This window comes from Mustela nigripes, chromosome 8 (genome assembly GCF_022355385.1).
Source record: "Mustela nigripes isolate SB6536 chromosome 8, MUSNIG.SB6536, whole genome shotgun sequence".
NCBI classification, from domain to species: Eukaryota; Metazoa; Chordata; class Mammalia; order Carnivora; family Mustelidae; genus Mustela; species Mustela nigripes.
The window spans coordinates 76,121,076-76,148,176 of record NC_081564.1 but is presented as its reverse complement, the minus strand read 5'-3'; positions in this window follow the sequence as shown (position 1 = coordinate 76,148,176).

Below are 27,101 nucleotides of genomic sequence, written 5' to 3'. Positions count from 1 at the left end.
GAAAGGGCTGCATTTTGCACGGAGCAAGAAGCAGGAGATAAGAAACAGAAGTCACACCTAAAAACACCTCACAAGCCAATTTAAGGTCTGACTTTATGATAAGAACAATGAAACACTATAGGAAGATTTAAGCAGTGGAGTGATCGTGCTGCCTGCAGCTAGAGGCCTGGCACCCAGATGACCATCTGATGCCAGCTGGGGAAGAGATTATGCTGAAAACAACTAGGGAGTCAGGTCAGATGGACAGAAATGAAGGGATACAAGAAACACTGAGGTAGCAGAATGAACCCATTTGCTATGTGTGCAATGGTAAGAAAGAGAGGGAAAGCAAGTTTGCTAATTTTCTAGTTGGGGAAACTGGATGGATATTGGTTCCCACTGAGATAGGAACCATGAGAAAAGGAGTTTTATGTACGAGTCAGGGTTCTCCAAAGAAACAGAACCGATAGGATACACAGATACATATGAGGAGATGTGTTATAGGAATTGGCTCATGTGTTTATGGAGCCTGAGAAGTCCCATAATCTGTTTTCTACAAACTAGAGACCCAGGAAACCTGGTGGTATAATTCTGTGTGAGTCCAAAGGCCTAAGAAGGGGGAACCACTAGTGTAAGTCCCAGAGTCTGAAGGACAAGAATCAGGAGCTTTGATGTCCGACAGGAGAAGATGGAATCCTCAGCTCAAGGACAGAATTTGTTCTTCCCCCACCTTTTGTTCCTCTAGGGCCCCCAGTGGACTAACAGTGGCTACCCACATGGCTAAGAGTGGACCTTCCCTATTCAGGCCACTGAATCAAGTGCTAATCTCTTCCAGAGACACCCTCACAAACAAACCATTAACCATTGTTATCTGGGCATCGTTTAGGCCCGTCAGATGGACACCATCACAGTTTGGTAGAGATGATTTCAGCTTTAGACATAACACGACTGATAGAGCAATCCGTTGTTTGGGAGTATCAGCATGCTATCATCATACTGTCAGTGTGGTATTAGCATATCATCATATTTTCAGCCTATCAGCATACAGACACTCATTAAAGCCGTGGGAATGGAACATCCAGGGAGGGACATGCCAGGGAGAAAAGAGGAGGGGCTTGGGCAACATGGTGAGGGACACCAAAATCGGAGAAACAGAGGAAATACAAACTGCTCAGGGGAGCGACCACGTGAGAGAAGGACTGATGTGATCTACAGCTGGCACCAAGCCAGCAGACGGAAGCCAGGTTATAAGGAGCTCAGGAGACAATGAGGCAGTGGAAGCACCTGGCATAGACGCGTCTAAGACTTCTCTGGAAACTGAGTGTGAAAGGAAAGAGAAACAGGGAGCGGTACCGATGCTGCTTATGGGGATAATGAGGTTTACCAGTTGCTGGGGTGCATTTATGATGCTGTGTTTACCGCCATTGTTGACTTTGGTTTTGGGGAGGCACCAGTTTAAGTTCTAGGGAAGGGCCAGTGATAGAGGAGGCGAGATGAGAAATGGAGGCGAGGGAGCAACCAAAATCTCCTGAGGAGGCAGCAGAATACGGGATCCAGAGAAGAGGTGGAGGGATTACTGTTGCGGGGGGGGGACACTGTTGGGCCCCCAAGTCTTAATTTACAAAGGTGACTGAGGGACAAGAGGAGGAGTCAATGCTATGACTGAAAGGAAAGTTTCATGTGACCGTTCCCCTAAAAACAGGAAGCACAACTCACCAGGCAGGGCCACAGGAAGAACGTCAGGTTTTGATCAGGAGGCAGTTGACAGGAGTGTGGTTAGCACTTACGCTACGGCCTTTAAGGGAGTATCTGTAGGAAAGGCAAGGCAGGGCAAAATAAATCATTAGGATTGGCTCATGTGATTAATACCAGTGGGCTCTGGGCTCTAAGGGTGGTGTCTAGTTGCCTGGTACCTGGCCCTGGGTTGGCTAAGGCAGGGGAATACGGTCTTAGGCATGCAGGCCAGGTAGAGGAGATACAGCTGGTTAATCAGCACAAGGCATATCCTCTAAGAACTGACCAGCTCCCAGAAGGGCAGTCTCTCTCCGACCAAAAAGTTTCCTTTAGGATGTCAAAACATCGTAATACACAGAAAATATAAAACATGATTAATACGACCCTCGAATTGCATCCCTCTTCTCTAGAGGGAAAGCATGGGTGGGAGGGTCAAGTTCCAAGGTCTCAAAGGACGTTTGAGTAGCTCACTTTGGGGGAACTCTCTATTCTCTATAAAACAGGAAAGCAAGTCAGCTGTTGAGAGAACCTGACTCAGAGGCAAGGAGATGTGACAACAGAGAAAATGGTTTTGCCAAGGAGCTTTGGAGCTTAGGGGAAAAGAGCCGATGACAAGAGAAACGTTGTGGGGCTGCTGTGCAATCAGTAACAAACTTCCTGCCTCTGCTGATTATTTACTTTCTTCCAATCTCATACATAGCAGGGGGTTTTTATGCCTCACAGCAATACTTCCAGCCTGTTCTATGGGCATCTGCTCCCCACCCTCGCCCCATGGCTATTTTAATAAATAACCATGGAACCACACACCAGGGCAAATCCGCCTCACACAATCTGAAAGGAAAGACAAATTTAAGAAACTGGTTGACAATGAAGCTAAAGAACAGCATTCACAGACTCGTAGATGCGGAATTGCAAGAGGCCACTCAGCTCGTCCAGTCCCACGGTCCTCCTACTGCCATCCCAGAGAGACGGTCGATGCCTCTTAAAGGGTCTCCAAGAGGCTGGGTTTCTGAGGCACCAAAATGCCTTATTAAGGGAGAGTCCAAACATAAGACATCCCTGACAAGAAATCTCAGGAGAGTCCCCTCATGAAGTTGCAAGCTGTGCTCAGAAATCAGCACAGAGTCTAGCAGATAACATAATTTGAACCTTCGCTACAGCTTTCGCTGGAATGATGCTGTGGACAAGTGGGGCCATAAATCAATCAATGGTGGCCTGCAAAAATCTATAGCTTGTGAATAACCATTATAGAAAAACCAGAGCTTCTAAAATAAGTGAGTTCGAAGATTGTTCTTTATACCCTAGAATTCTTGCCCTTTTACAGATTTCCCACAGGAGCATATTCTTACAGGAGAAATGTGAACGTATTTGATCTAAGAGAGTGTCTTAAGGGAATTTTATCCTCGATCATCCCCTCTCTTTCATCTTCTACCTTTCTGGCTCTTCTTCCCACCTGGTTCTGTCCCTACCTAAAAACAAACAAACAAAACAACAACAAAAAAATTCAAATATTACCCATATTAAAATAAACAAAAATAGTTTGACATCTATAGAGATAGACAGATGGACAGATAGATTTTCATAGTGCCTTTTACTTATGTAGAAATAACTTTAAAATATTTATTTTTTCTGCCACCGATTTCTTACCACCCACTGAATTTCCTCTCTCTAGATTATTATTGGTCTCCAGATTGTCAAATCTAATGGATACTTTCCCATCCTTACCTGCATCTGACAAAGCTTATCTTTTCAACATTTTTCCCTTCTTTTCAGGAATCAGGGGGCCATAGGCTTATGATTGCCTTGGCCAGTTCAGGAAATCTCATTCCCCTTGACAGTGAATTTAGTCAAGGGTATTTGCTACAGCTCTGGCCAGTGAGGTGTGTGTTCATTTCCTATGGCTACTTTAACATCTCATCACAAACTTGAGGGCTTAAAACAGCACAAACATTATTTTAAGAGTCTGGGAGGTCAAAAGTCCAAAATGCATCTCACTGGGCCAAAATCAAGGGTTAGCAAAGCTAAATCCATTCTTGAAGCTCTAAAGGAAAACCCACTTCCTTGGCTTGTCCGTCCAGAGACTGCCTGAATTCCTGGGCTCGAGCCCACTCCCCCATATTCAAAGCCAGCAACATTGATCAAGTCAACCTCACACTGCCATCTCTCTGGTTCTCCCTCTTGTCTCCTTCTTCCACTTATAAGACCCTTGGTGATTAAGCTGGGCCCACCTGGATAATGCAGGATCATATCTCCATATCAAGACCAGGTCATTAGCAACCTAATTCTATCTGTGGCTTTAGTTCCCATTCGCACATAATGCAACTGATGCGCAGGTTCCAGGGATTATGACCAGGCCATGTTAGGCCGGGGAGGTTGCAGGTGGGCAGGGGGCACTGTTCTGCCTACAACAAAATGTGAGAAGTCTGTTGAGTGCTATCTGGAAAAGTTTCCCTTGCTGATATGAGAGACCGGGTAGAGGGGGGGGGAGGTGGGGGACACGCTCCTCTACCCACCTCTGGCAGCTAATGTGCCATCCGGAATCATGGTGCTGATTTTAGGATTATAACGTTAAACAGCTTGAGTTGGTAAACTTTTATCGTGGCAACAGCATATCATGAATGTGTATACATGTCAATGAAATGGATAAACCATGGAGTAAACCAACTCCAGACTTTAGCTTTCCACACTTTCTGGGTACTTGACAATTTTCCTTTTTATAAACATTTACTAAGCTCCTGTGGCATTACAGTCTTCTGGTTTCTTCCTACCTCTCAAGCCATTCCTTCTCAGTTTCATTCACAGGATCTTCTCTGCTCACACGATGAGTGTTGGTCTCACACTTGGTTCCATCTTCAGTATTTCCTATCCGTCTATTCTTTGTAAGTAAACTCTTTCTCTTCCAAGGTTCTAACTATCCTTTACACCCTAATTCATATTTTCTGTCTCTATTCCAGAGGCTTCTGCTGACTCTAGATCTACGTGTCCAACTATCTACGGTAGATGTTAGTCTGCATGTCCTTTGGTCCTTCCCTCCTCAACTCGAAATGTAACTGCACTTTTTGTTTTTTTCTGAACTTTCTGATGTATTCCCCCACATCAGTGAGTGATTCTGATACTTAACTCAGCCAACCAAGTCAAACACACAGAAGATAGTTTTCACTCCTTCTTCTCACTCAGACATTCTCCTTACTGAACTAACCATTAAATCCGTGGCTGCAACCTCCTTAAAACCCCTTTTCCTTTCCCCACCTCTCCATGCCTATGGCCACGACTTTGGTTTCTCATTTCTCACCCTACAAAAGCCATCTCACGGGCTCTCCCCATATTCAAACCCTGAAACCCTTTTGTCATAACCCAGTATTCTCCATTGCTCATCCAGTGACTGCTCCATAATTCAGATAAAATCACATCACTTCCTGCTTAAAATCCCTCCTTGATTCCCATAGCTTCTAGGCTAATAATAAATATTCAACAAATAATAGTAACAGGAATGTACATTCATTATATTACCTTACCTCATTTATGTTTCCTGTGAATTAGTTACTATCATTATCTTTATTTAACAGACTAAAAACTGCAAGGTAGGGAGTACTTTATGATTTCCAAAAACCACAAAGTCTTAAGTATTAGGTTTCACCCCAATCATTCTAACTCCAAAACCCATGCTTTAATCATTTATATACCTTAGAGACACTTGAAATAACCAGTCACTACCTAACTTTCTCAAAGGATTCCTCACCAGCCTCTCCCACTGCACACCCCCCTAACCCCCAACCCCGACCCGTCTCTACTTCCTTAGCCATATAAACCCCCTGTGAGTCCTCTAAAGTGCCATGTGTCCTCACTTCTTCAACTCCCCAAACAGGCTGCCTCTACCTACCAAGAAAGTCCTTTCCCTTTTCTCTCGTTGTTGTCGTAAAGCAACCTTCTACAAGCAAGTATTTTCTCTACCTTGCAGTATTCCATGGTCTCCCCACAACTGATTTACCAATTTCCCTCTTGGGTGCTCCCAGAACACCCTATACACGCCCACTTAAAATGATAATGGCTCCTATCTTCTCTCTGCTGTGCTACGAGACAAACAAAGTATTTTACATACAAACACTGACCTAATTCCCACAGAAAGCTATTAAGATATTTCAGTTTACAGATGGGAAAAAGAATGACCAAGTTTATATAACACTCCAGACACTTTGTTCAACAGGTCTGTTTATAATGGACTGAATATTTGTATCCCCCCAAAATTCATAGGTTGAAACGTAGTCCAATGTGATGATATTTGGAAGTGGGTCCTTTGGGAGGTGATTAAGTCTTCTGGGTAGAGTCCTCATGAATGGAATCAGTGCCTTTACAGAAACGGCCTCAGAGTGCTCCCTTTGTCCTTCCACCATGTGAGGACACGGTGAAAAGGAAGAAGGATTTTACCAGATACCAAATCTGTCAATGGCTTTACTCTGGCCTTCCAGCCTCCAAAACTGGCAGAAATAAATTTCTGTTATTTATAAACCACCCAGTCTATGATATTTGTTTAAAGCATCCCAAATGGACCAAGGTAATGCTCTACTTTCTTTTCTCCCCCAGAGAACTTTGGGAGCAGGGACTGTGCCTTATATGATTGTGAATACCCAGAACCTGGGCAAAAGCTTCTTTCCTGAATATTTGAGAATGGACTGGACCACCTATTAAGATATCTATGACAGTGCAGGTTTGTATGATATAATCAATGTTTTGACATTTTACGTTCCCTTTTGGAAAACACAGAGCATGAAAATCTGATACAATGACATTTTCATTTCTGTGTTCCCCTCCCCCACTTTCCCATGAGCTTCCTGGTGTCATGAACCATCCCTTACACACCCTGGACTCCATGTGCCTAGCAGAGATGCTCAAGAAACAAAGCAAAAAGTTAAATTAATCATCAGAAGTTATTGTTGGTTTTCTCTCTCTACTTTATTATGTGCCACATAAACCACTCAAGCCTATAAGAAATCTTTATTAAATCTCCAGTACCACCCAACACAGCAGAAATTGGAATTCGTAACTTAGCTAATTTTATTATAGTCTACTGCCTTCCACCTCAATCCACTGGGTTTTTTAGAGGCCAACCAGGTGAGCTGGACAGGGTTATGATGTAAACAAGACTCAATTATTCCTAGGCAAATCAACCTGGTGATTCACAGACCTGTACCCCTGGGGATAAAAATATATGTTTATAAAAAATAAAAAATTAAAAAAAATATAAAAGTGCAAAACTGAAAAAATAAATAAATAAAAAAATAAAACCACATTAGCACCTTCATCACAGTTGGGAAAAGCAAGATAAGAATTCTACCTTTAAGAAATGTAGCTCCCAGGGACACCTGGGTGGCTCAGTAGGTTAAGCATTCAACTCTTGATTTCGACTCAGGTCCTAATATCTGGGTTGTGAGATGGCACCTGCATCAGGCTCTGTGCTGGGTGTGGAGGCTGCGTAAGATTCCTCTCTCTCCACCCCCTATCCTTCTCAAAAAAGAAATATATATATACCTATGTGTGTGTGTGTGTGTGTGTGTGTGTGTGTGTGTGTGTGTGTATATATATTTCCCATAATATTATTTTTGTAGCATTTACCTCTTTTTTCTTATACTGGCATGCCATTATTATCCCTTTTTGTGACTCTATATTACACTTTGCCAAATGCACTATAAGCTCTATGATGGCAATCCCATGTCGTTATGAACAGTGTAAATATATGCATGCTTTACAACTGTAACAGCATCTCTGCAATATTCTAAACATATATCGAAAAATAGGACTGTCTCTTCAAGCAGAATGTCTAAAAGACACCCAAGCTAGAGATATCTGGACATTGCAAAGACAATGAATGTAAATTGGGTACCTGAGGATTGTGTACTTTGCAACTTTAAAGAATCCCTGAGGTGGCCGGGTTGGGAAACGGAACTAATTGCACTGAGGAAGTAAGAACAAGAGCACTCCTGAGAAAGAGGCACGGTTATCGATTTTCAGTTAGCTAAAGTTTTGATTTAATTCAAAAGAGACAAAATGGGTAACAAAGACAGAGAAGGACTTTGTTCCCAGATGTATGCTGCTGAAACAGTCTGACAGATAATGTAATTAGACCTGAAGCCCAGCGAAAGAAAGGCTGGAAACTCTGACAGTGAGGTAGCCTTCTGTATTGTCACCCTGACCATGCACAGCTGCACAGGGCCAAGTTCAAAGTGAGTTCAGCAGAGAAAAATAACCAAAACCTGTAAGGTCTGCAAACCAGTCCTCAAAAATATCTGCGGGTCACAGCCGAACAGCTAAAGCTGGGGGAAGGAGATTGGATTGGCACATCATGGCTGTTTTCTCTAGTCTTTCCTTCTGGTCTTTCCTATCTTTTCCTTCTGGACTCTGCTCTTTTTCCATAATTCTTTATTCTTCTCTACTTCTTTCCCACTTTCCTTTTTCTTTCCTTTCTAACTCATCATCCCTTTCCTCATCTGCATCCTCTTCTCTGAACTGTAACTAGGTATAATCTTAAAGATTTTTTTTTTAAAGATTTTATTTATTCATTTGACAGAGAGAGATCACAAGTAGGCAGAAAGGCAGGCAGCGAGAGAGAGGAGGAAGCAGGCTCCCTGATGAGCAGAGAGCCCCATGCGGGACTCGATCCCAGGACCCTGAGATCATGACCTGAGCCGAAGGCAGCGGCTTAACCCACTGAGCCACCCAGGCGCCCTAACCTTAAAGATTTTTAAATAAACTAAGTTTTATAATAAAATAGGTAAGTTATGAATACAAACATAAAAGAGATTTACAATAAAACAAAGATTTGTAAATAGCCAAAGTTGCATTCATTTAATTGTTCTTACTCTTCATTTAAAAAGAAAGTAAAATTAGGGGCGCCTAGGTGGCTCAGTGGGTTAAGGCCTCTGCCTTTGGCTCAGGTCATGATCCCAGGGTCCTGGGATCAAGCCCCGCATTGGGATCTCTGCTTGGCAGGGAGCCTGCGTCCCTTCCTTTCTCTGCCTACTTGTGATCTCTGTCAAATAAATAAATAAAAATCTTTAAAAAAAAAAAAAACAGTTAAAAAGAAAATAAAATTAATGTGCATTTTTCTACCACTCTGAAAAGTCTACAGCAATCTGCAAGAGAAAACAATTCTTACCTACTTTAACTTAGAAGTGAAAGCTTGTTTTTGACAGATTTATCTAAGAAAATTGATTTCTCTGCTTGCCTTCAAAAGAAACTACCTTCCAAAGAAATTACCTTGAATTATCCTGTGTTTTAGTATCTGTTATATAAAAGGATAATCATTAATCAACACATTTCTTTCTTTGTGCTTTATTTCCAACCTGATTGTCCTATTTTCTAGTTTGCAATTCTCTTCTTCAATATAATGCAGAGAGTGAGTCTTGAGTTATTAGTCAATATTTTAAATTTGTTTAACATATACTAAGTTGAGCTCTTAGAGAGGTAATTCAAAGTCAACTTAAAGATAGGTATTGATTGGGGTGCCTGGGTGGCTCAGTGGGTTAAAGCTTCTGCCTTCCGCTCGGGTCATAATCCCAGGGTCCTGGGATCGAGCCCCGCGTCAGGCTCTCTGCTCCACGGGGAGCCTGCTTCCTCCTCTCTCTCTCTCTCTCTCTGCCTCTCTGCCTACTTGTGATTTCTCTCTGTCGAATAAATAAAATCTTTAAAAAAAAAAAAAAGATAGGTATTGATTAAATTTGAAGTTATTTTAAAAATGACATAAAACATATATAATAGTTGGCTTACGGTTTTTTATGGAATAATAAGTAAAGACACCATTATCATTCTTTATTCACTTGTGTTTCATTGATTAACTTGCCCACTTTAGAGTTAATATTTATTGAACAATTTCACAGGCACGTGCAGGAGCTTTTAGCTCCATATCCTGCTGTAGACTTCATGAGGCATTCTGAGGTGATGACCATGCTGAAAATGCCCAATCTAATCCCCAAATCGAGAGCAGTCACTTATATACTGTCTTAATCTTTTTCTTCTTCCCCCTGGGAGGAAAGTGTGAATGCCAGAAGGTGAACATGGTGTGAATTTCTCTGAAGGAAGCAGCAACTTCACTAATACAGGCTACACAGAGCTCCGTCTGTCCTGGAAATGGAACACACTCCACACTAGGAAGACTTATACCACAAAAGAGCATGGCTTCCAGATGGCGTAACACGGGCTGAAGACTCTGCTTCCAAACCTCTCACTCTCCAAACCATTCCTTTGGGCCACAGAATATGTGCTATTCCAAACTCACGTGATAGCTCAGGAAAGGAGGGAAAAAAGTCTTAAAGTTAGAGGAGAATCGTTAATTTAATTATTCTATTTCAGGACAAAGAATACGCAGAGCTCCTGAAACATGAGCAAAATGAAACCAAGTGGGATGGCAAATATAGAAACACAACAAAACAATAATAAAAATCAGAAGAGATTAAAAAAGAAGAAAACCGAAAGACAGACATGACTAACCAAAAACAAGGAAAAGAAAAAACATTTAGAAAAATTATTCCCTTAAGACAGACAAGCAGAAAAGGATATATACATATTTGAGGACATACTGCAAGAAAATTTCTCTGAAATTGAAAAAAACAAAAAACAAACTGCATTTGCAAGTTAAGAGAGGACATTGCAAACCATAAAATGTAATACAAATGCTCAATACTAATGATGTTCTACTTGCAAGGACAAACATTAAAGATGGACAAAATATGCTTTAGGCATATCCCAGGCACAAATATCAAATCTATAAAAGGAAAAAACCTTTCTGTTCTCAGGGAAACCATTTCTCCCAACCCAAACTACGGAAGAAAATGGAACAATCTCTACAAGGTTAGAGGTGGGGGAGGGGAGGGGGAGAGTGATGCCAGTACTGTTACATGCAGTCAAGATACAATTAAAGAAATTTAACATCTTGAAAAAAATTAAAAATGTATAACATGCGAAGCCTCCTTGAGGAAGAGGCTGGGATGGAATAAAGTCCTATGTCAGATCAACAGGGAATTCGGCATTGGAGAAGCTGGGGCAAAAGGACTGATGCTTTCAGTAGTTTTACCGGCATTGTCTCAAGTAGGCACTAAACCACAATGGGAATTATGGGTAAGGAACAGCAAAGCTCGTACAATATAAAATGCCGATAGAACTACCGAAAAAAGGAAGAAGAGGGACAAGAGCAAATGGAAAAGTATATAAATGTCAATGCCATGGCTGATCAGAGCAGGGAAATATTAAAACTGTCTCAAAATGAAATGTATGTGAAAAGTATTGTCACCTCTTAAGTTTCTCCTGTTATTTGTTCTTAGTCTTAAAGAATCTTTTAAGAAATAATGTCTTATGTTTAAGAAATATGTAGTAAATGTGGTAATTTCTTCAGTTTAACATATGCCTTTTTATTGTGTTAAATTCAGGTAAAAATAAATGTAACACTTTATTTAAGAGCAGGGTTTTCTATATATTTTATATAATACCTAATATATATTTATCTATCCACCCATCTACCCGTGTGTCCATTTCCTGCATAAATGTCCTGCACACACCGCCAAGTATCCTGCAATATGCGAAGGCCACATGAAAAGATTCTAAAATGCAAGGATTAAGATGATGTTTAATCTAGAGGCACCTGGGTGGCTCAGTGGGTTAAAGCCTCTACTGTCAGCTCAGGTCATGGTCCCCGGGTCCTGGGATCGAGCCCTCCATCAGGCTCAACAGGGAGCCTGCTTCCCTCTCTCTCTCTCTCTGCCTGCCTCTCTGCCTACTTGTGATCACTATCTGTCAAATAAATTAAAAAACTCTTATCATATGATCTCCCTGATATGAGGAAGTGGTGATGCAACATGGGGGCTTAAGTGGGTACGAGAAGAATAAATGAAAGAAGATGGGATTGGGAGGGAGACAAAACATAAGTGACTCTTAATCTCACAAAACAAACTGAGGGTTGCTGGGGGGAGGGGGTTTGGGAGAAGGGGGTGGGATTATGGACATTGGGGAGGGTATGTGCTTTGGTGAGTGCTGTGAAGTGTGTAAACCTAGTGATTCACAGACCTGTACCCCTGGGGATAAAAATATATGTTTATAAAAAATAAAAAATTATTTAAAAAAAAAGATGATGTTTAATCTATGCACTATCATAAAATAATCATTGCAGGAACTTTACTAATTGACTAAGAGTGAAGGAAACAAACAGGTGGTAAATGGAAATGTGAAAAATCTCAAAAACCATTTAAGAGTACATTTGTATTTATTTTTACAGAATATAAAAAAAAATATGTCCCCAAAACTACGCATTGCATTTATAAAGGTCAAGAATTTGGTGGTACAGGGATGGGAGAAAGTCAAAGTGAAGAGAAAATGCATGTGAGGCACTTGATCTTAAACAGATACAGCTATAAATGTATAGAAAATAGTTCGGTGATGCATCTTGATTTCACAGAGAAAGTAATGTGACAACATTTTCAAAGTTTTTTATTTATCATTAATAGAATTTAAACTGGCATGAAAATGTAAACTGGGAGTCTACCCAGAATTATCCAAGCAACAGACTTGTACTAAAAGGTTTTTTTTATAAATGATTCTTCAGTTTTTAATTATGCCACTATTATTATAATTATTAAAGATGCTCTGCTCTGCCGAGTGACAACATGGGGATGATGGCACCTGACAGGTTGCATAAAACTCGCTGCTGATGTCCATAGCAGCCTGATTCATGAAAAATGTAGTGTTGAAAATAGGGATGAATCTTTCAGTATCATTTAAAATTTTAAGACTCTCATAAAGTCAGCTACTTCATTTTCTAAAGATGTCATTTTTTTCCAGTTTTCTCCATGTAGGCAAATGCACCTTTCCAGCTGAAGAATTTTTGCCTTTTTCATGGATCATGTGAACATTCTACTGGTTCAGATAAACTTCCAAATGGAGAAAAATGTTGAAAAATCTGCGCTTTATTTAGGCATATCTACTTTTCTAATGTAGTAGAATCATCAAGAGCATGATGTTTTCAGGGTGCCTGGCTGGCTCAACTGGTAGAGTGTGTGATTCCTTAGGGTTGTGGGTTTGAGCCCCACATTGGGATAGAGAGATCACTTAAAAATAAAATCTTAAAAAGAAAAAAGAATAATGCTTTCTCAGTTTTCTTCTCATTTACAGTCTTAATGAGACATATTGAATTATCTATGATTTACAGTCTAAATAAAAGAGATAGAAAAAATAGACTGACAATAAGCCATTTTCCTACAAAATTGACTTGTCACATTTGCTTTATGAGGAAGGTTATTCTTCCTGTAGGTCCCCAAAAGAATGGAGACATCAAACTCTCAGGGCTGGGCTCAAGTTGACTTCAAAAACTGTAACTCTGTTACTAGCTTTTAGTTTTTTTAAAGTTTATAATAAAAACTTACTTATTCTAAGAGACAAATGGAAATCTCCATTTATTTATTTTAGCTTCTGAGTATCAAGGTTAAATAACAAGATCTTATTATTGATGATAATGTCATTCATCATAGAGTGTAAATGTACTTGGAGTCTGTTCCTGATGGGTATAAATTATAAATATATCATCGTAATGGTGATAAAATGAATCAATTAAACTCTTAAGTCAACAATAAGAAAACAAACAACCTGATTAAAAAATGAGTTAAAGACCTTAACAGACACCTCATCAAAAAAGATACAGATGGGGGCGCCTGGGTGGCTCAGTGGGTTAAGCCGCTGCCTTCGGCTCGGGTCATGATCTCAGGGTCCTGGGATCGAGTCCCGCATCGGGCTCTCTGCTCAGCAGGGAGCCTGCTTCCTCCTCTCTCTCTCTCTCTGGCTGCCTCTCTGTCTACTTGTGATCTCTCTCTGTCAAATAAATAAATCTTTAAAAAAAAAAAAGATACAGATGGCAAATAAGCATACGAAAAGATTGCCCCTTCCCTATGGCACATGGGAGAAGAATGAGGCATGAACAAGTCAGCTGTGAGCCAAAGGGAGTAGGGGTCGACAGCTGAAAGGACTGTCACCCCGAACAACTCCTCAGTCCTGTGTTCATTAGATACAAGGTAATGATCAACAAAGGAGTCAAAGAAGATCAACCATGCACCTTATAGATAAGCAAAAAGGAATATGAGTTATAGATAAGCAAGAAGAAAAGCAAGATATGCCGGGTCAAGAAGTATAGAATTTGTGGTTGATTAAACACACTTAAAGGGATCATCTAATTAACTACAGGTGATCTCTGGAGAGGGGGAGATAACAGAAAAAAGCAGCAGGCTGTGTTCCACCCTGAGCAGGGCGGAGAATTCCCAGCTGCTTCAAGGACAAAGGCTTCAAGGAAGTATAACGTCCTCTACCCCAGAGGCCCCCCAGAGGCCTGTTGCTAGTACATGTTTTCTTAAAGCTATATTTTAAGCAGTACATTGTTCGGAGGGATGGTTACAAAGACATTCCACATCATATGTCATTAGGAATTGCAAACTAAAACAATAACACACCATTACAGACCTATTCGACTGATGAAAACCCAGAACACTGACAAGACCAAATGTGTAAGGAACAGGAACTCATACGTTGCTGGTGGGAATGGAAAATGGTGCAGCCACCTTGGAAGACAGTTTGGCTATTTCCTACAAAACTAAACATATTCGTACCACACAGTCCAACAAACTCACTCCTTGCTATTTACCCACAGGAGTTGAAAACTTATGTCTACACAAAAACCTGCACATGGATATTTACAGCAGCTTTATTTGTAATTGCCCAAACTTGAAAGCAGCCAAGATGTCCCTCAGTAGGTGAATGGATACATCAACTGATATATCCAGACAATAGAATATTACTCAATGTTGAAAAAAAAAATAAGCTATCCAGCCATGAAAAGACGTGGAGGAAACTTAAATCCATATTACTAAGTGAAAAAAGCCAATCTGAAAAGGCTACTCACTGTATAATTCTGACCATATGGCAGTCTAGAAAAGATAAACCTATGGAAACAGGAAAAAAAAAATCAGTCACAATGAGGGCTTGAAGATGGCGGAGAATGGATAGGCAGAGCTCAGAGGAGTTTTAGGGCAGTGAAGATAGTGTATAATGTCATAATGATGGGTACATGTCATTACAGACACTATAGATAAGCCCACAGCATGGGTCATGCCAAGGGCGAACCCTAAGGTAATAAAGACTATATATACTGTATATACTCTGGGTGAATATGATATGTTTATAACAGGTTCATCATTTGTAATGAACGTATCACTCTGGTGGGGGATGTTGATAATGGGAAGTGTAGAGGAAATCTCTGTACCTTCCTCTCAATTTTGTTGTGAACCTAAAACTGCTCTAAAAAAGTAAGTTATTTTTTTAAAAAGGTGGGGTTTTTTTTCCAGATTTTATTTATTTATTTGACAGTGAGAAAGACAGAGTACAGGCGGGGGGAATGGCAGGGAAAGGGAAAAGCCCACTCTCGCTGAGCATAGAGTCCCACATGGGGCTCAAGCCCCAGCCCCTGGGATCATGACCTGAGCCAAAGGCAGCCATTTAACTCACTGAGCAACCAAGGCACCCCCCAAAATAAGTTCTTTTTAAAAAAATAACAACAACCATAATCACCACATAAAAATCAAAATGATAATAACTTCAGACTTAAGTCATAAACCTGATTATGTTTACTTATTAACCTGAATATCATTAGAATAAAGATTGTGTCTATCTTTATTATGATATTGAAAATCAAAATGACAACTTTATTTTTGCTAATAACCACCAACTTATGAAGCTTTATTTGGCTTATACAGGTAGATTCATTTACTTATGGAAATTTTTAGGTGAAAAACTTTAAATGACATAATGTGTACAATATTGTGGTTGCTACTACCTAACTCTGGAAACCTGCCTCTGCAAATAAAGCCATCAGTCAAGTTGGCCTTGAATGTGTCGACTTTTACACCTATAGCAAGACATCCATCCTATCAATCACTTGAACACAACCTTAAAATTAACAAAACAAGCCACAAGGAATACTTGTGTTTTGGTAAAAATCTATTTCGTATCATTTTCTACTAGCTTTATCAGTAACATATTTACTACAGTATTTTATTTTATTTTATTTTTTAAAGATTTTATTTTTAAGTAATCTTTACACCCAATGTGGGGCTTAAACTTACAACCCCAAGATCAAGAGTCACATGTCCTTCTGACTGAACCAGCTAGGTGTCCCTACCACAGCATTTTTTAAAAAATATTTATTTATTTATTTGAGAGAGAGCGCGCACGCACACACATGCGTGAGCTGGAAGGAGAGGCAAAGGGAGAGAATCCTGACACAGGGCTCCATCCCAGGACCCTGAGATCATGACCTGACCCAAAACCAAGAGTCAGATGCTTAACCAACTGAATCAGCCAAGTGCCCCACCACAGCATTTTAAAGCTGATCAGCACTAAGTGAACAAAACACTGGACCAAAAATTTAAAAATGTGAGGTCTCCAGCTGCATATTACCTATGAGGGAAGATCTAGTAAGGTATATGAAAGAAAAGGGAACGGAAGGAAAGGAGAAAAGAAAAAAAAAAGAGAAAAGAAGGGAAGAGGGGAGAGTAGGGGAGACGAGCGGGGAGGAGAGGGGAGGGGGAAAGAGGAGAGCAGAAAGGGGGAAGGAAGGAAAGAAGGTAGGAAGGAACAAAAGCAGGGAGAAGGGAAGCAAGGGAAGAAGGGGAATGTGACAACCTCTGGAAATAAGAAATGAGACACTCCATTTCACAGAGTAGAACAAATGCCAGATATGACCTGAAGACTCCCAGATTTGTTTGTTTGTTTGTTTGTTTGTTTGTTTATGGGAAAATTCACTCATCAATGTCTTAATTTAGATCATCTCAATAACTGAAATCTTATTAAAATAAAAAATACTGATCTAGGAATTCACAAAGGGGAAAATATACCACAAATAACTCTAGAGCTGTCTCAGACAGAGCAGTCTTTCCAATTTCACTATCTTTTTAATACAAATCTCCACTCCTTTCCCTCACTAGTCCTAAAACTACTTAGAAAAGAATAAAAAGAAAGAAAAAAGAAGAAAGCGGGGGAAAGGAAGAGGGAGTTAGGGTGAAGAGGTAGAGGCAGAACTTGAGGAGAGGAAGGAAGAAATAAAGAAGAAAGGAATGAAAGAACAACTCCCCGACAAGAAATGAAAGGACATTTTGTCTGACCCTTTAACTCAGAATTTAAGGACTTGAGGAATTGCAGACTACCTTGTACTTACAGCTAAATGCCTAAACAAAACATGGATGTTTGGTTTGCTGGCTATATCTGAGCCTTTCCTGGAAACTCATCTATAAAAGCCAAATTCTATGCACTGATTATAGATAGCCAACATTGCTTACTAAAGAGTACCTGGGAAAGCTCCGCTCAGCCAATAAGAGAAGACAGAAGAGAAGACAGACGGAAGGAACAAAACGAGGAAACACTAAAGAATCTCTATCTGGCAAGTTGTGTCTTATGAAGAGTTTAAGATGTAACAAGATCTTTATGAAGTATTTAAAAAGTCTTATATTAAAGCTAGAGTAGAACTTTATCTTTTTAAGTATGAGTTCTACTATTTGTCAGTTTCTAGGACTTGTTGTAAATCAACCTGTAAGTAAACTTACTTAAGTATGAAAATATAGCAAAATACAGGTGAAATATTTCAATGTTTTAAAAGATTTTTTAATGGCATAGACGGAAAATATTAGTATACTCAATTTGTAAGTCTTATCCTAATACCAGTAAATGATTTATTCACCAACTGAACAAATTGTTAAACTCTGGCGTTGGAATGTGCTGTGTAAAAGACTTAAGAAAAAAAGACCCTAATACATTATTTTTATCTTTGCTTTACTTTTTAGCAACAAGTATATCTTGTATTTTTCCTCTTCCCAAATTTGTGAAGGTGTGATATACATATATATATATATATATATATATATATATATATATATATATCATATCTTACTACAACACCAAAACAGTGAAGTTCTCTAGTAATTGTTGCAATAATTGTGTATGTGTTTGCATTTTTTTTTAAGTTTTCAAAATATTATTTTATTTTTTTTTTCCTTTGCCTTTGGAGACATATTTTTTTTTTAATTTTTTATTTGCATTTTTATTAGTAGATGGCATACTGGCTGTGGAGACAAGGATTTTTTTTCCTAAGAGCTGTAGGATAAAGTAAAATTGAACTGCTTTTAAAATTCACCACAAAGCATACTTTATAGAAACCCAATCATAACAGTTTATTTAGGATTCATCCTCTAAGATGCTTCATACGACAAGATAAAGTAGAGTTATAATTACTTTCTTGAGCAACAGGTATATTCCCAAGAGTAATTCCTATTGATTTAAAATTTTTATTTATAACCCTTAAAGCTTCCTTGTACTGCCTTTTTATTTTGATTTGTATTTATTGTCTTATTCCTATCTACCACATAGCTCACAATATACTCAAATTGTTTATTCTTCTTTCTATATGCTACTCACTAACTCTACAGATTTTTGTTTTCACATTGATATGTACTCACTTTTTGTTATTTAAACTAATAATCTCCGCTATTACTTTCTCTGAAAGTTTTCTGTTAATATAAGTTTTGATAAAAACTACAAATATTTCTATAAACAATTTTCATATTATCTCCATTTTCAACATCTCAATTCACTCACAGGCAATTCTCTTGAAACAGAAGTATTCAGCAGGGAACTGAAATAACAACACACTGAAATAATAACCAGAGAAGTGGAGAAAAACTCATAAAACTTGGGCCGACACAGTGTTCCTCCTAGATACCCAAAGGCCTTTCATTTAAAATCACAGTGAATATAGTAGTATTCTGTATAAATCAATGCCTAGCATTGACTCAATCATACAGTTAATAAGAGGGTAACTACTTTTCCTCACTCTCACTTCAACTGAAACAAAAAAAAAAAAAAAAAAAACAAAAAAAAAAACAGAGTAATAAAACAATTTTAGGGGAATATAATGAGGTTTCAAATTTAATAAGTGGGCACACTTCCTCAAATTAGAAATTCAGGCAAAGAAAAAGTAATCCCATATTGAAAATTAGGAATGCAAAAACAAATGGAGAAAAAGACAGCAAGAAAAGAAAAGTACATGGGTAGGTTTAGAATAATATTAAATATAAAACAATCATAATAACTCCCAGTAATTTTTGAAATATATATCAAATTATAGTACAAAACAACAGTAACACATAAAGAGAGAAGATAAATAGAACTTATGAATTGTCAGGTCTTATCATCTGTCAAAACAATGAAAAGTATCAATTAACTTAGACCATGATAATTGAAGAAAATCTTTAGGGTAAAATAGGCATAAAAAAATAGTTAACTTCCAAACTAATGGGGAGAAAAATGGAATTCTTACAAGTATTTGATAAACCCAAGAAAACTTCAGAAAGGAGGGGAAATGGAACACAGTACAGGCAAAACAAAGAGAAAATATTAAAATATATTTAGTACTAAAATATTAAAATGGTAGATTTAAACCATATCTAGCCATTATTACAATTACATGTAGATGGACTTTAACTCTTACAATTAAAAGACAAAAACTTTTTGACTGCAATACACAGAGATATACAAGCATGTGCAGTTTATAAACAAATCTAAAACAGTATGATATAGCAAAGATGAAAGTAAGCAGCAAGAAAAAAAAATTTATGTGAACATTAAATAAAACAACTGAAAATAATGATGAAGCCTAATAAACCAAATTACTTCAAGGCAAACAGTATTACTGGAGACAAACACTTCAAAATGAGACTGGTTAAATTCACCAGGAAAATATGTAAGTTCTAAATTGTATGGACCAAATAACATGACTTGAGAATACATAAAGCAAAATTTCAGAACTACAATGAACAATAGAAAAAAAAATTACTTTGTGAGGTTTTAACATGCACTTTTTAGTTGCTGAGAAACAAAGCAGACAAATGCTTTAAGGATGAAGAAAAATCTAGCACTGGGTGTGGTGAAAAAATAATGAATCCTGTTTTTCTGAAAATAAATAAATTTTAAAAAAAAGAACACTATACCTAACAACTTCAGAAAACCGAAATCTTTTCAGGTCAGATCAAGCATTTAGAAAAAAGTGACTATATGGCAGGCCATCAAGAGAGCCTGGTGGGAGGATGGGCGCAACAGGTGAAGGGGATTAAGAGGTACAAATCTCCAGTCGTAACATAAGTAAGTCACAGGGATGAAAAATACAGCACAGCGAATATAGTCAATAATATTTAGTAACTTTGTGCAGTAATAGATCATAACTTACCTATTGTAGTGAGCTGAAAAAAAAAAAAACTGAAAAAAAAAATCACCGTGTTGTACACCTGAAACTAAATAACACTGTGTATCAACTCTACTTCAATAATAAAAACAGAAACTTTTAGAAAGGTAAATTAAAATCAACAACAAAAAAAAAGAAGCCCAACAAAATTTTTTGAGAATAAATTATATAATTAATAAAGCTGAAAATCAGTAACATAAGAGGTAATAAGAAAACCCTATATATTTGGAAATATAAATTTAAAAAAAGAAAATAACAGAAATAAGAAAACATTTTTGAACTGAATAATTAAAATACTACATATAAAAACTTGTGACATACAGGTATAGCAGGGTTTAAAGATTTACTCCCACAACTACAAAAATATTAAAAAAGAAAGAAAAATTTTAAATAGTAAGGTAAGGACTCATCTTCAGAAGATAAAAGCAAAATAAGCCCAAATAAAAATGAATTAAATTATAAGGAGCAGAAATTAATTAAACTTGCGGCGCGTGGGTGGCTCAGTGGATTAAGCTGCTGCCTTCGGCTCAGGTCGTGATCTCAGTGTCCTGGGATCCAGCCCCACATCAGGCTCTCTGTTCAGCAGGGAGCCTGCTTCCCCCTCTGTCTCTGCCTGCCACTCTGCCTACTTGTGATCTCTCTCTCTGTCAAATAAAATAAATAAAATCTTTAAAAAAAAAAAAAGAAAAAGAATTAAACTTCACATACAACAGAGGATTAATAAGTTTGTTCTATGAAAAGATCAACAGAATTTAAAAGTAACCAAACAAAAAACATATTTAAAAAATACATATTAAAAAAATTTTTAATTTAAAAAAATCTAAAAAATATTTTTAAATTATTTTTAAATAAATAAATTAAATAAATAAAAGTTATCAAACAAACTTACCAGAAAGAAAGAGAACAGCAAATAACCAATGTCAAGATTGTAAAAGGAGACATCACAATAGAGTATGAAATTACTAAAAAGAAAATAAAAGAATATTAAGAAAAATTATTTCCATGAATTTGAAAATGTATATGAAATGAAAAAATTTCTAGGAAGAGAAATACAACATAACTTTTCACAAAAAAAAATAAGAAATTCAATCTATATTTAAAAGTTTTCATTTAAAAGAACTCCTGGCCCAGATGGCTTCACTAGTGAAATCTGTGAAATAAATCCATATATTTAAAGAAGCCAAAATAGCAAGCACAAAAAATATTCCAAAGATTAAAAAAATGAAGATCATTTTCCAATCATTTTATGTGACCAATAAAACTGTTACCAAACTGATAGGGACAGAACAAGGAAGGTAAATGACATGAGATTTTTACTCATGAACATAGTTGCAAGATTCCTAATCAAATTATTAACGAAATGAATACATGAATACATACAAAACATTAAATGATAATAGGTTTATTTATGAATGCAATGACAATTTAACATCAGATAATCATTATAACTTAACACATGAAAGGAAAAATATGTATGTATCTCAAAAGGTTTATTAAAGGAATTTACTAAAACTCAATCTAAAAAAAAAAAAAAAAACTTGGCAAATCTACTAAATGACCTGTTTAAAATAATAAGAAGAAGAAATCCTAGCTAGAACAATCAGGCAATAAAGATAGACAGATAATGGTGATAGATAGATAAAGCTATATAGATTTGAGGTATAATTATAATCTCATTATTTGAGGATTATAAAATAATGTATGATGTCATAAAATCCAGAATAGGGACTCTGGGGTGCCTCAGTCTGTTAAGCATCTGCCTTCATCTCAGGTCATGATCCCAGGACCTGGGATAGAGTCCCACATCAGGATCCCTGCTTCTCCCTGTGCCTGCGGCTCCCCCTGCTTGTACGCTCATGCTCTCTCTCTCTATCCCCCTCTCTCTCTCTGGTAAATAAGTAAATAAATAAAATATTTTTAAAAAAATAAAATAAGGGGTGCCTGGGTGGCTTAGTGGGTTCAAGCCTCTGCGTTTGGCTCAGGTCATGATCCCAGGGTCCTGGGATGGAGCCCCGCATTGGGCTCTCTGCTCAGCAGGGAGCCCGTTTCCCCTCTCTCTCTGCCTGCCTCTCTGCCTACTTGTGATCTCTGTCTGTCAAATAAATAAATAAAATCTTTGGAAAAATAAATAAATAAATAAAAATTAAAAAATAAAATCCAAAATCATCTACAGATAAATCATTAGAATTACTAAGCACTTGACAAAGATTCAGGATATTTAGTTAATATACAAAAATTAGTTGTCTTTCTATATACCATCAATTGTCAGAAAATAAAATGTTTTGAAATATTACGTATAATAACATCAAAAATATCAAATACCTAGAAATAAAATTAAACAGAGAGATGCAAAACTTGTACATGTAAATTTATAAGAAATAAGTAAGAAAGTTGAATAAGGGGGCACCTGGGTGGCTCAGCAGGTTAAGTGTCTGCCTCCGGTTCAGTTCATGATGTCAGGGTCCTGGGATCCAGTCCTGCATCCCCATCAGTCTCCCTGCTCAACAGCGAGTAGGCTTCTTCCTCTCCCTCTGTCCCTCCCTACCGCTCCTGCAGTCTCCCTATCTCTCTCTCACATGTAAGTAAATAAAATCTTTTTTAAAAAGTTGAATAAGGCACAAGTACATTGAGATATGCCATATTCATGGATTGGAAGATGCAATGTAGTAAAAATATCAGGCCTCCTCAAGTTGATTTCAGGCAATCTCAACAAAAATGCCAATAGTTTTGTGTGTTGAACTTGACAAACTAGTCCTAAAATTTACATGGAAATGTGAAAGCTCAAGAGTAGTAAGCCTTTAAAAAAAAAGAGTAATAAGCCTTTCCTGAAGGAAACGAGGTGGGACAATTTGCTTTACTTGATGGCAACATTTATTCTAAGGGGATGGTAAATAAGAGAAGGTATCACTGGCACAAAGGGGCAAAACGGAGCAGTGAAATCAGAATCACAACTAAATAAAGTCTGAACTAGGCAGAATCCAACTGAGAATCTATGACTATAACCAAAAATATCGCCTACAGTTCTAACAGGAACATTTACAGACTGGCAACAAAATCTGTCACAATGCAAGGCTCTGAAAACTATGTGGTTCTAAGGCAATTCTTGCTTGGTCAAAGTCTAGCATGTTCCAGAAAATATGGCAATGGCAGTTTCCTCTATCAACTGTGTTTTATCTAGCAGCAATATACAATTCAAAATTGTCCAGTGCAGAAGTTCTTCATTTCCTTCATGGCTACTTTTGCACTTTGTCATTTGCCATTTACTTCTGGATTCACTATCTGGCTTCCAACGCTTCATTCCTCAGTAAACATGCACTGACTGACTACTTGCTATGTGTCAGGCCTCACGGGCATTCATAAGGAAGTCGTGGATCAGGGAGAGTCCTGTAAGTTTGCTGGAAAAGATAAATGCCTATGGAGGCAAAGAAAAAAAATCCTTAACATTCAACATTTCTTTCAATTTATCACCTGCCAATTTCTATAAATAGTTCTGTTGAATTCAGTGAGATTTTATGATAGAAATGCAAATAAAGTTATCCAAGGTAAAAGAGGCCGGGTTGAATACAAAAGGAAAGTGATTACTTTACTAGGGTCAGAGGTCAGAAGCTAAGGTCAATCAGTCTGAACCTGTCAAGTTCTCCAAATCCTATTAAAAAGATGCAACACCTGGGTACTACTGTTAGCAATCAGGACACACAGCTTCCAAGAGAAGTATAACCATAGGAACACCACCTGATTCACAGTCCAGTGGAATCCATCTCAGACAAACTCTGAACACTTCAGTACTCTTCACCCAGATCGACAAGTTTTCTTAGTCTCGTCTGCATTGTGTTAAATTTAATTATTTTAACACCATGTGTATCAATAGTATCAGAAATGGACAAATAATTGACACCTGGTGGCTCAATCGGTTAAGCGTCTGCCTTCGCCAATCAGGCCGAGATCATGATCCCAGGGTCCTAGGATGGAGTCCCCCATCGGGCTCCCCGCTCAGCAAGGAGCCTGCTTCGCCCTCTGCCTGCCACACCCCCTGCTTGTGCTTTCTCTGTGTCAAATAAATAAATAAAATCTTTAAAAAGGAAAGAAAGAAATAGACTGTGTTCTAGTCCCTACCTCCTTTCTCTCGAATCCACTCTTGCTTAAACTTACAGCTATGATTCCAGGCAGTCACTTATACCCGGCTCCCACTGTCAATTTTTTTTTTTAATCACAGAACAACCCGTGATTTGTGTTTGATCACATGCGAATTTTTACCTCATCTATATGAGTACTAGAATTTGTTCTCATATTGTATTGTATTATCTACCATGTCCTACATGTAAGAAAAAATCATGGGATTTTCATAAGGGATTTCTCTTAGTCCATCCAGGTGCTATAACAAAATAGATTAGGTGTTTTATAAACAACAGAAGTTTATTTGCCATTGTTCGACAGACAGGGAAGTCAGGAAGAAGACCTCAGCAAATTCAGCATCTGGTGAGAACCATCATACTGGTTCATAGACAGCAGTCTTCTCTGTGTTCTTATGTGGCCCAAGGAGCAAGGGAACTCTCTGGCTTTTCTTCTATAAGGGCATTCATCCTATTCTGATTAATGGGACCCTTAAGACCCGATCAACTTCCAAAGTCCCCACTTTCAAATTCCATCACATTGGGGATTAAATTTCAATCCCCAATTTTAAGAATTTGGAGAAGACACAAACATTCAGTCTATAGCAGCATTTTAAACATTATTCATGAGAGGTCACACAAGATTAAATTGTGAGTCTACCTTTTCATCTATTAAATTTGAGGAGAACAAATTTTGGAGGCAGAATGCCTGTGTTCAAATCCCATTTCCACTATTTAATAGCTTGTGTTATCTTGTGCTTAAATTTCCTCCTTTGTAAACTGGAGATAAAATACAGAGTGTTTTTAGAAACATTAAGTGAGGTAATAGTTGTGAAGTGCTTAGAAGTATAAATGGTAGGTTCATGAAGGAAACGCTCTATTCCAGAGATTTATAAGAATCACCAATATTTCCAGAGTTATATCAATCATACCAGTCTGGTGAACTATACCAAACACTTTGGTTAAAATAATAATTGGGGAAATGCTCAGAATATAAAAATAGGCTCCAAGAGAAACAGCATTCCGTTATCATGCTACTGGTTACCATATCTTAGAAAGCAGGTATCAAAAATGTATCATAAACTGAAATTCAATCTCTTTGTAATCAGAACAATGCTAAAAGGACCTCCAAACATTTCTCAGAAAATTTATGTCTGTTACTGAGTGAATAATAATGGCCATTCTACATAAATAAAGATTTCATGAACATTTGAATTTGCTTTTACAACTCTTTTCACATAAGAACCAAGGATATTTTTTTCAAAAACCCTTTGTGTACTTTATTTTTTAATGTAGTGTTTCAATTTACATAGGATTAAAACTTTCAAAATTGAAAACTTCTCATAAGCAGTTCTGATCTTACCAGAATAGTTAATATGGAAATTAACATATGTATTCATGGTAACAGCACATACATATAGAATTTCTTATTCTCTGCCATGGGATGATCTCAAGCCATACACACACAGTGGACATTAGGTGGTTTGACACAAATGAACATAAAAGAGAATATACAGATGTTTAATACCATTAAGAATTCAGGAGCTAAGACTGCAAATAAGTTCCCTAGTAGAAAGAAGACATAGAACTTATTTGATATAAAGTCCTCAAGTGACACCTTTTTCCCTTAAATTTCCCCAAAATATTGCTCCATTCCCACCTTACTTTAAATGTTGATTTTGAGAAGTCTAAGGCTGCTCTCATTATCTTCTCCTTGCAAATTATTTGGTCTGTTAGTACATAAGTGCTAAGGATTTTTTTTTTTAAGTCTCATAGTTTCACTAGGGTATATTTTCTGGTTGGTTGGTCCCAATTTTTTTACACTATTAGTGGTGCCAATCTAAAAAGATTCAGGTCTTTTATTACTAGAAAGTATTCCTGGTTTAACAAATCCAGGAAATGCTTATTTAATTATTAGATTTAAATTAATAATTTAAAATAAAATTAATAACTCAAATTTAATAACTTCATTAAATCCCATTTTATTTTATTATAATGATTTAATTAGCTATGAAGTAATAATTAATTTTTAGTTTGATTACTTAGTTTTATATATTAATTGTAGTGGGGTGCCTGGGCGGCTCAGTGGATTAAAGCCTCTGCCTTCAGCTCAGGTCATGATCCCAGGGTGCTGGGATTGAGCCCCGCATTGGGCTCTCTGCTCTGCCAGGAGCCTGCTTCCTCCCCTCTCTCTCTGCCTGCCTCTCTGCCTACTTGTAATCTCTGTCAAATAAATAAATAAAAATCTTTTAAATAAATAAATAAATAGATATTAATTGTACTCTAGATAGTACTCTACATCCTATAGGATAAGTATTCTTAATCTGAGGATTCAAGGGTTAAAAGTATGTGCATATTTTTGTATGCACGCCTGTTCTTGTGGCTAAGTGTATTTTGCTGGCATGAGAGAGTCCAAAGAGTTTAATAGATTTTCAACAATTAACAAATGTAAAAAACTCCAAATGGGAATACTGGTATTTTGAAAATTTACCTTTGTCTCTATAACTCCGTGCCTTTAAACTATAAAAATAAGTTGGAATATACTCCAATTTGAAGGAAATTATATTTAAAATGCAATTGCCTGATAAATTCCTTTATAATAATGAATAATTTCTAATGTAAGTTAATTTATTATTATATTCCATGGCTATACTAAAGAGCAGATAACGGCTTGCTATTTCCTAAAAATTGCAAATATGCTAATAAATCAAATTTTTATTACTTCTTTTGTCTAATTGTTTATAATTATAAAGATAAATTAAACTCATACACACCAACTGTTTGGTAATGTCTTATTACCTTATGTTGTACATTATTAACCACATATAGCTTATCATTATGGTAAAATTCCACTGGTGGTATTAATGACATTTTTAATTAGAATACCTAGTCAACCAAAAAAAAAAAATAGATTGAAATGCTGCATTCCTCTGACAGTGAGATATGGTGAGTAATCAATCCTCTCTAAC